This window comes from Helianthus annuus, chromosome 10, assembly GCF_002127325.2.
Source record: "Helianthus annuus cultivar XRQ/B chromosome 10, HanXRQr2.0-SUNRISE, whole genome shotgun sequence".
NCBI lineage: Eukaryota > Viridiplantae > Streptophyta > Magnoliopsida > Asterales > Asteraceae > Helianthus > Helianthus annuus.
Genome location: NC_035442.2, coordinates 127,318,277 through 127,328,566, shown reverse-complemented (window position 1 = coordinate 127,328,566; position 10,290 = coordinate 127,318,277).

Genomic DNA, 10,290 nt, shown 5'->3' with positions numbered 1-10,290 from the left:
GTTGTAAGCTCTTGTGATCGGTGAAGATCGTACACTTTGTACCATACAGGTAGTGTCGCCAAATCTTTAAGGCAAAGACAACTGCGCCTAGCTCGAGGTCATGGGTTGTATAGTTCTTCTCGTGAATTTTGAGCTGTCGAGATGCGTAAGCTATAACCTTGTCTCGTTGCATGAGAACACAGCCAAGTCCAAGGTTTGAAGCATCACAATAGACAACGAAGTCATCGCTTCCGTCCGGCAGTGTAAGAACTGGTGCATGGCACAGCATGTGTTTGAGGGTTTGGAAAGCAGTCTCCTGCGCGGTTCCCCACACAAAAGGCTTGTCTTTATGAGTAAGGGAGGTAAGTGGTACAGCAATCTTTGAGAATCCTTCGATGAATCGCCGGTAGTAACCGGCTAATCCGAGAAAAGAGCGAACTTCTGACGGATTCTTTGGCGTAACCCGTCCCTTGACTGCCTCAATCTTTGCAGGATCAACGTGTATACCCCGACTATTCACGATGTGACCCAGAAATTGAACCTCCTCCAACCAGAACTCACACTTGGAGAATTTGGCGTAGAGTTGGTTTCCCTGAAGCAACTCGAGAACCAATCGCAAATGCTGCGCATGTTCGGCCCTCGATCTGGAATAGATCAGGACATCGTCGATAAATACAATGACGAAACGATCTAAGAACGGTTTACACACGCGATTCATCAGATCCATAAAGACCGCGGGTGCGTTGGTCAAACCAAAAGGCATGACAACAAATTCGTAGTGGCCGTATCGGGTTCGAAAAGCGGTTTTGGGTATGTCTTCCTCTTGAATCCGCAACTGATGGTAGCCTGAACGTAGATCAATCTTGGAGAAACACTGAGCACCTTGTAGTTGGTCAAACAGATCATCGATTCTTGGTAAGGGGTATCGGTTCTTGATGGTCAGCTTGTTCAATTCCCGGTAATCGATGCACATTCGGAACGACCCGTCCTTCTTTTTGACGAAAAGGACTGGCGCGCCCCATGGAGAAGTGCTCGGGCGAATGAAGCCTTTTTCAAGTAACTCTTGGAGTTGGTTTGAGAGTTCTCGCATCTCAGATGGAGCGAGTCGATACGGAGCTTTGGCCACTGGGTTGGCTCCTGGAATAAGGTCGATTCGAAAGTCGATATCACGACTTGGAGGTAATCCAGGAAGATCATCAGGGAACACCTGAGGAAATTCTCGGACAACAGGAACATCCTTGACTTCAACTTTCTTTTTCTTGTCCGTCTCTGCTACAACAATGTTGGCCAAGAAGGCTCGATATTCCTTGCGGAGATATTTGCGAGCTTGGAGACAGGACATGAGCTTGAGATCTTTTGCAGTAGTTTCACCATAAACACATAGAATATCACCACTAGCTAGCACAAAACGAATCATCTTATCGGAACACACAACTTCAGCACGGTTTTCACGAAGAAAGTCCATGCCTACTATGACATCGAAACTTCCGAGCTGCATTGGAATGAGATTAATCGGAAATATATGATTGTTGAGCTCGAGAGTACAATCACGGAGCACAGAATTGACAGCAATGGTTCTTCCGGTAGCGACTTCTACTTCGAAGGGTGACGAAAGATAAGAGCGCTTACGTCTAAGAAGCTTCTCAAATTCAAATGACACAAAGCAGTTATCGGCTCCAGTATCAAACAAACATGATGCATATATACCATTCACAAGGAACGTACCATTGACCACGTTGTTATCAGCTTGAGCCTGGCGTGCGTTGATGTTGAAAGTTCTGGCGTGAGCGGCTTGTTGTTGAGGCTGTTGTTGTTGCTGGGGTTGTTGGGCTTCTTGTTTCACCACCCTGTTCGGGCACCGGTTTGCGAAGTGGTTAGGGTCACCACATGCAAAGCAGGTCCGAACATTGTTTGCTGGGGCCTGTGCAGCTTGAGGAGCTTGAGGAGCAGGTAGCAGGGCTTGGTTAACAGCGGCTTGAGCTTGCGTTTGACGAGGACCATAGCGGCAGTTTGCAGTGAAATGCCCGTAAACATTGCAGTGGGCACAGTAACGGCAGGCCACACCCACCGGGTGATGATAAGAACATGTAGCACAGAGTGGGTGGGGGCCGGTGTACGCACGCTTAGCCGGCGGCGCATTAATCACTGGCGCAGTGCGCTGTGGTTGTTGCTGTTGTGGCGGTGCTGACTGAAGAGGAGCAGCATTGGTTGCGGCGGCACAACTCTTGTTCTTCTTTCTTCTTCTCGAGGACTTGGAAGCTTGAGCAGTAGGGTTGTCGGTTGATGCGGTAGTAACTTGATGCAACGACTTGGATGGCTTATCCCAGACACCAGCCTTAACTCGCTTGTCGTTAATCTCGGCAGCGAGTAGGTAGGTTTCCTCGATTGATGCGGGTTTGGCGGCGAACACATAGTCTGCAACACAATCCGGGAGAGCACGGATGTATTTCTTGATGGTCATCTCGGGAGTCTTGACCTGGTCTGGACAGATAATGCTCAGTTGTTTGAAACGGGCGGTGAGACCAGCATTGTCTCCCTCCTTTTGCTTGATGGTCCAGAACTCATCCTCCAACTTTTGGCGTTCGTGGGGAGGACAGAACTCGTCCATCATGATCGCTTTCAATTCTTTCCACGTCAGCTCGTATGCAGCGTCGTTCCCGCGCTTGTTCCTTTCCGCGGTCCACCAGTCCAAAGCTCGCGACTGGAAGACACCGGTAGCATTGAGAGTACGGAGGTGATCTGGGCATCCGCTTTGACGAAGGGTGACTTCTACCGAGTCAAACCAATGAAACAGAGCCGTAGGGCCATCTTCACCGGTAAACTCTTTTGGCCCACATGCCTTGAATTGTTTGAAGCTAAAAGTAGCTTTGTTAGAGTCTTTGGGCGTGAGGGTTCGGGATTCCTCAGATGACTTGCTTGCGTTCTCGAACACATCACTGACGGCTTTTGCCACAGACCTTGAGATGATCGCGGCGAGACGTCGATCTCTCTTTTCCTGACGGGTAAGAGGTTGGCGAGGCCTTGATGATGACGACATGGTCTGCAATAGACATCGCCATAGGGCTCAACACAACGAATTCGAATCTCGCACGTCTTAGTTTACTAAAGCTTAGAATCACGTCGCATCTCACGTCACGTAACACATATAATCACATAAGCACATAATCATAGAGGCACATAAGCACAGAAGCAATTAGAGCACATAAGCAATTAAGCAAATAGAGCACTTAATTCCCTAAGCACGTACGAAATTTTATCACAGAGGCTTTCAGAATACAGAAACCTATAACCACAAGTCGAGTGTCGTTCGTTTTGCATATCGGATAGCATCACATTGTATCGTCTAACTTAGTCGTATAGCGTAGCATAGCACACTGGTTTCGTTTAGATCACATCGACAGGGATTTAAATCGAGATAGGATAGCAACAAAGGTCACGCAGATTGATAACAAATGGAGTAACCAACAAATCTTAAAACACGTAAACAGGTAAATCATATAAAATCAACAAAACAACACTCAAAATCGGAAAATGGATTGTCTGCGGCTACTAGACTTTGACTAACCATGGCAATTTAACTATTCACAGTTGACTTGTCGTCACTTTCGACTCTAGGGGACATGTTCCTGCCTCGATTCTTGGGCATTATGCATGCGCATTCTAGGTCATACTCGTGAGTTCAGGTCGTTGGAGTCCGTCAATTGCCTTGGCGAGATAAAATTAAAGTTGGAATAACTGCCAAGGTTAGGGTTTCACCCCTAGCTCAGCAATTTCTTCCTTGTTTTAAGAAAATTTAGAGGAAAGTTTTCATCAAATTACGGGTTTCAGCCCTGATTTGGTATAATTCTCCCCCGTTTGTTGATTGAAATTCACACAAAATTATTGGCAAAAATTTGTAATTTAGGCAGGAATTTGCGGGTTTCACTCCTAATCCCGTCCAAATTACAAAATTTGGCTCGGAGTTCGGATGTAATGATAGAATAGAAGGAAACAACATAAGATAAGCACATAAACTTGGTCTCTTGGTTCCTAACTATAGTCTAGGTCTCTAAGACAGCGATCCGGACTAGATCGTGTCTAACCTAATTCCCTATAGTTATGGCTCTGATACCAATCTGTCACACCCCAACCGATGGCGGAATCATCGGGGCGCGGCACTGAGCGAAACAGATTGTTCAGAAGTTTCCACAACAACTATCATACAATTCAGTTATATAACACGTCCCATACCGTGTCCCAAATAATAACAAGTTATCATAGAAATCAACCAAACAATATGGGAACTGTTCCGACAACTCAAGTTCTTAATTATTACAGACCGAATTTAAATATTGTTTTAAGACTTCTAGACGGCTAACTATAGATCTTACTGACTACAAGTGCCAGTACAAGATCTACAGATAATTATGGCCCTGGAGCAGGTATATGGACACTGTCCTAAGGTCACTGGCTCCTAGAAGCTTATTATTGCCTCGCTTCCCTAGCACGCTAGTAGCTTAAACACCTGTCACATACGTTAAAATAAAAGTCAATACATATAATGTAAAGGTGAGTACACAAGTTTGATATAGCATATAGAGTTCGAATAGTTTACGCATAACCAAGCACGTACACAAGGGCAAACGATGCATGTAAATTATCAACATGGGACCATCGATACCAGTGACTTCGGGTTGACTGTCCGAGACAGTTCGCGATACATGATTACCACTGTAATCCATGCAAGTAATTGTCCTTAGCAACCCCCGTGTGAACGGGTGCTGAGTCCAAACTATAGTACTACGTTGCTAAAGCAGGTAGATAGCACTCCACGTGTAAACATAATAAACAGCAATCATTTAGACAAGTAATACATGCAAATAGGTTAGCGTTCAAATAGTTTGTGTTGTTTGTGAATTTGATAGATTACGTATGTAACACCCAAAAGTGCTGAAAGCACAAAGGGATCGAGTATACTCACAGTGGTTGATCGTGGATTGAAGGGAGCACTGAGAATAGGTTAGCCTGAATAGTTCGATAACACAACGATGAGTAACGCGGGAAAAGTAAACAATGTACTTGGATCGAGTAGGCCATTCGATCGGACAGCAGTTCGATCGAGTGGGCTGTTCGATTGGTTTGAAAGTCCGTTCGAACATCCATTCGATCGGCCGGCTGGCTCGATCGGCTGGTTCCTTCAAGTGGATTGTTTCTTCCTTTGATGTGAAGGATGTGTTTGTGTATGATGGTTTGTACTACCTTTCAAGTTGGCCGATCGAATAGCTGTTCGATCGGTTAGCCCAACCGATCGGCTAGCACTTCATTGTTTTCAAATATGTCACTCGATCGGTTGGCATGTTCGATCGGGTGACATTCCAATGTTTCGAAAAGTCTAAGTGTTTTGAAGTATAGTATCTCATGATTCGAGCAGTAATGATTACAATCGAGTGGCGTAGTCGATCGAGCAGTACCTCGTCAATACTACACTTCATGAGTTTGTGGGACTAAGTGCTAGTCGATCGGTTAGCCTAGTCGATCGGCTGGCATAGTCGTTCGGTTGGGCTGTTCGATCGAACAGCCTAGCCGTTCGGCCAGCTTCTCGATTCGGTTAACCTATCACTTACACTTGGTTATTCCCGTTAATTGTTGATGTTTTAGAGATATTTTGACTACGAGTTGAACCACAAAGCTGAAGTCCCTACTTAGTCTACTGACTCGAGCAGGAATCACCCAAACTCGGTCAGAGACGGTTTGGAACCCAAGTTTAACGTTTAACCCGAAATCGGTATATCTCTCGGTAGAACCCGAATCTTGAACCATGTGTTTGTTTAGGTTGATTTGTAAATCGGTTCAAGTCTCGTTTTCACCTTTTTGAGTGTAAAAGAGTTGAAAGATAGATGAAAACCCATCTTCCAATCCTTTTCCACCGTGAAATGTTAAGATCTTTGGAAGATTTTAGGTTATTTATGTGGAAATCGGTTAGATCTAGCTTATTCATGGTTGAATGAAGTCAAGAACGTGAAGTTCTTGATGAACACCAAGAACACCATGATGACATCACTCAAGAACACCTAGATCTTGGTGATTTCATGGATGAAATTCAGATTTTGAAAGATAGAAAGATGGAGAATCGATTAATGAACAAAAACGTACAAGGATTAGAGCGAAATACTTACCGGTTTGAGAGAAATCTGGGAGTTAGTGAGAAGAAGAGGCTGGTCGGTCAGAGCTTTTCCAAAAGTGGAAAGTTTGACAAGGACAACCCTATTTATAGGCTTCCAAAAGAGGAAAGGGTCAGCTGATCGAACAGCATCCCTGATCGAGCAGCTGTCCGATCGAACAGTCCTGTTCGATCGGCTAGCCTGTTCGATCAGGTTGCCCTGTTCGATCGGCTTGCCTGGTTTTGAGTGTTTCGCGACGATTTTTGATACTTCGAGTTCGATGAACGATGATTTGAGAGTGATAGAGTTCCTAATCAAATTACTTTTAGTCCCAACTACTATATCTAACATACAAGCATCCTTACACCACGATTTGGATTCGATTTCGATTGAGTTTGATTCACCTTTGAGTCTTGATTGATTTGATTGATTCACCACACACTTTAACATAAAAGTAAACATGCACAAGTAACACATAAGGCACACACACACGTATAAAAGTACTAAAATCCCCACACTTGAGTTCGATGATTGATTTGATTAGCTTGATTATTGATTGACTAGCTTTATTGCGTTGTTACTTCCTATCATTCACAGTCGGTCGTTGATTCACAGTTCGATTATCGTCCGATTAGTTTGATTATACAACACTTACTCCAAATAATACGAAAATCAAAATGAAACTAAAATGAAATTAATCTTTATTAATCTTTAATTCCAATAACAGTCAACACTTGACTTTGACTTTGACCTTTGGAAAACACGGGGTGTTACACTCCTGCTCTGATACCACTTGTAGGATCGGTTTTGACACCGTACGATTGCGTAACGAACGTTCGACGTGCGGAATCCGTGAACGTGCGTGACCGAACACACAAGAACGTACTATAACCGTGATTCTATTGAATAAGATGACGTGTACAAACAAGAATCACGTGGAGAGAACTTTCTCTCTCTAGACTTTCTCTCTTTAAGCTTGAATCTCCTAAAAGTCACAATGAGCAAAAAGTCTTACAAATAATGACATAACTCTCCTATATATAGCTCTTGGAATTAATGAGACTTCTCATTAATTACCAAAATGCCACCTTGCTACTTCTATCTAATTATTACAATATAAAGCTCGTTATCTTCAGTTTCTCGCTACGGCTCGGATTGACGAAGGCGATAGACATTAATGCACTAACATAACTTGATCCGATCCATCTACTTATAGTAAAAGAAATTCAACAAACTACCCTGTTAAACCGGGATTCGGCGGATATTCCCCATACGAACGTTGTAGACCTGGTCTTTTGGGTTCAACGTCTCTCACATAACTGGTTTGCCTGAGTCTTAAGGAGAAGAAGTCCACTTGACCGTTAGAGACCCACAGCTTCTAACCTGCACGTGGTTAATTCAGCTAATACCAGGATATCGCACCAGGATGTTACCAATATCCTGATCCGGTATCCAGATCACAAGTAAACAATCAAAAGCAGAATATTAGTCAGGATATATATTCTCAGAAAATGACCCATAACAGCACTCAAAGACCAAACACATCGAGATCAAATATCACTTCATACGTGATTGTTTTGATAAAAGACTTATCGATGTTGTTAAGGTCCACACCGATGACCAACATGCCAACCTTTTTACCAAAGCTTTTAACAAATCACGATTTGACTTTTTACTAAGGGTAAACGGCATTAAGGTCAAGCAAGAGTAAAACCGACATTGGAAAATCATTTTTGTAAGTATTTATTTGTGTTTTCTAATTTCTCGTACTTTTTGCATTTTAGGTGGGAGTAATTTCAAAAATACAAAAACATTGAAAATTTTCAAAAATACAAAAACATCAAAAAATTTCATGTAACATTTGTGCTTGAAATCATTGTGAACAGTTTAGTTATCAATAAAAAATGCTATTTGACCCCAATGTTTGTTTGGTTATGTTTTACATTTTTCATGTTTTGACTTTTTCAATTTTAAACTCTACATCGCTTTCTAGAGAATTATACGCAATCTGATGCGTGAACATACTCAGTTTAATGCGACAAATACTCCGGAACATATACTCAACATACCTTAAATAACCTTTACATAACTTAGAAATAAGTTTTGAAGGCTTTGGTATGGCAAAAACAAGTTAATTCGCTTACAGGGACTAAATTTGTCAAACTGCGAAAGTATGCCAATTTGAACTATAACAGACATTCCAGAACATGACCATAAGTTAAACACACCTTAAATATCCTTTACATAGCTTAGAAATAGGCTTTGAGGTGTTCGGTGTGCTAAAATAAACTTTTGGATCATTCAGGGACTAAAAGTGTCAAAAAGTGCATAAGTTTGCACTTTCGCGCATAACTTACGTTCTGAATACATTCGGACATCCAAAAATTTATGTAAGCATCCTAATATTATGCCTTAGTGATTGGCATGAGAAAAATCCATTCGTTGCGTCATTTGGATCGTTTTTCGCGCTTATGCACATTCCGTCGTAATTAAGCGAACATCGCGATCGTACGGCCAAACGAACCGACATCCGGCATATTTTTGAGCATGTTTTATGTCCTAAATGTTTAAGCATCATTTTAAGACCTTAAAGATGGCTTAGCGGGCCTTAAACATGTCGGAAATGGCCCCAAACCACAACAGGGACCTAAACTGTCATTTCTGAAACTTGTTTTCTGATCAGGACACCCAGGCGGCCCGCGTAAGCCTAGGGTGATCCTTTACACGGGCCGCGTCAGCCTCCCAGACCAGATTCAATGTTTTAATCCACTTGCAACAGCCTTTCAAACCTCCAAAGGGCAACGCCACTTGTCAAATCCCTATGGTGGGGGCAAAATAAGCCACCACAACATTGCGACAAGTGTACGAGTTAGATCGAGGCACGATATTCAAGAAACGATCCTAACGATCTTGCATATCCTATAAATACCCCCCCCCCAGTTTCTTGCAAAAACCCACAAATCTGATCAAAGAGCTCTAAGTTGATGCCATTGCTTCATACCTGAGCTCCTTGATCAAGATTAGCTTTCGGGGACCCTTCGTAAGTGTTCTTTCGTTCTTTTATTCGCTTTTTGAGTCCTAAAGTCAAGCTTTGTTTGACTTTCTGCGTTGACCAGTTTATGGTCAACACGAAGTTCGTTTGAACATCATAACGTGAGCGTGATCACGATGGTTATAGTCCCTAATGACTACACCTACTGATTACCACGTTATCTAGGCTCAGTGACGAGTCGTAGTTTCGGCCAACATGCGCATTCTTACGTATTTTGTAACCAAACTACTCTTAGGTATCAAAACCGTTTGTTTTGATACCAAACCTGTTTTCTAAACTTAGTTAAGCATGTTCTAACATGCTTAGCTCGTCACTTTTAGTTTAGTGCTTATATAGGGTCGTAAGATAAGCGATCTAAACAATCGCTTATACTTTCGAACCCGACCCGTTTGGTCGATCATTAGGATCCGACCAAGCACATTAGGTGACCGTAGTATATAGGGAATAACCTTCCGAGGTTATACCTTATGGTCGCTTCGTTTAAGTAGTTGTATGATAGATAGTTTATATGCCTTAGGTAAATTACCAAAATGCCCTTTTGTCACACCCCCAAAATCCACCTGCGGAGTATCACCGCTTGGGAGCGTGACTGACCAGGATCAAGCCACCAATCATATTGAACATGTAAATATATATAGCAAAAGTTATCCATCAATACGAAAGGTGTTTATCAAAACCAACATAGTTAAGTATAGCGGAAGCATTAATGTAAAAACCCAATCATAAGTATTAATGTATGAAATGACATAAGTAATCACGATCCATTTGCCCACAACGACCTGCTCCTCCTTGTGCAAGCTCCATAAGTACCTAAGGTCCTGCAAGGCATGCAGCAAAATAATCAACAACTAGTTGAGCGAGTTCACAGAAAGTAAGTTCGTATTAATAATGCGTATGTTCATCTAGTAGGGGAGTCCCATACAAGTATATACTATTGGTGAGGGATTCTCACATTTATCCTTTACAATGGGGGCTTCCCATTATGGTACTTACTAGACTAATTGCAACCATGTGTTCTTCTTAATCCGAGAACAGGAATACGTACAAGGTCACGCAGGATTTACGTGAGTGCCCTTCCCCGAGGACAGTGGTACGCGTGGGGTTTACGTAGGATTTACG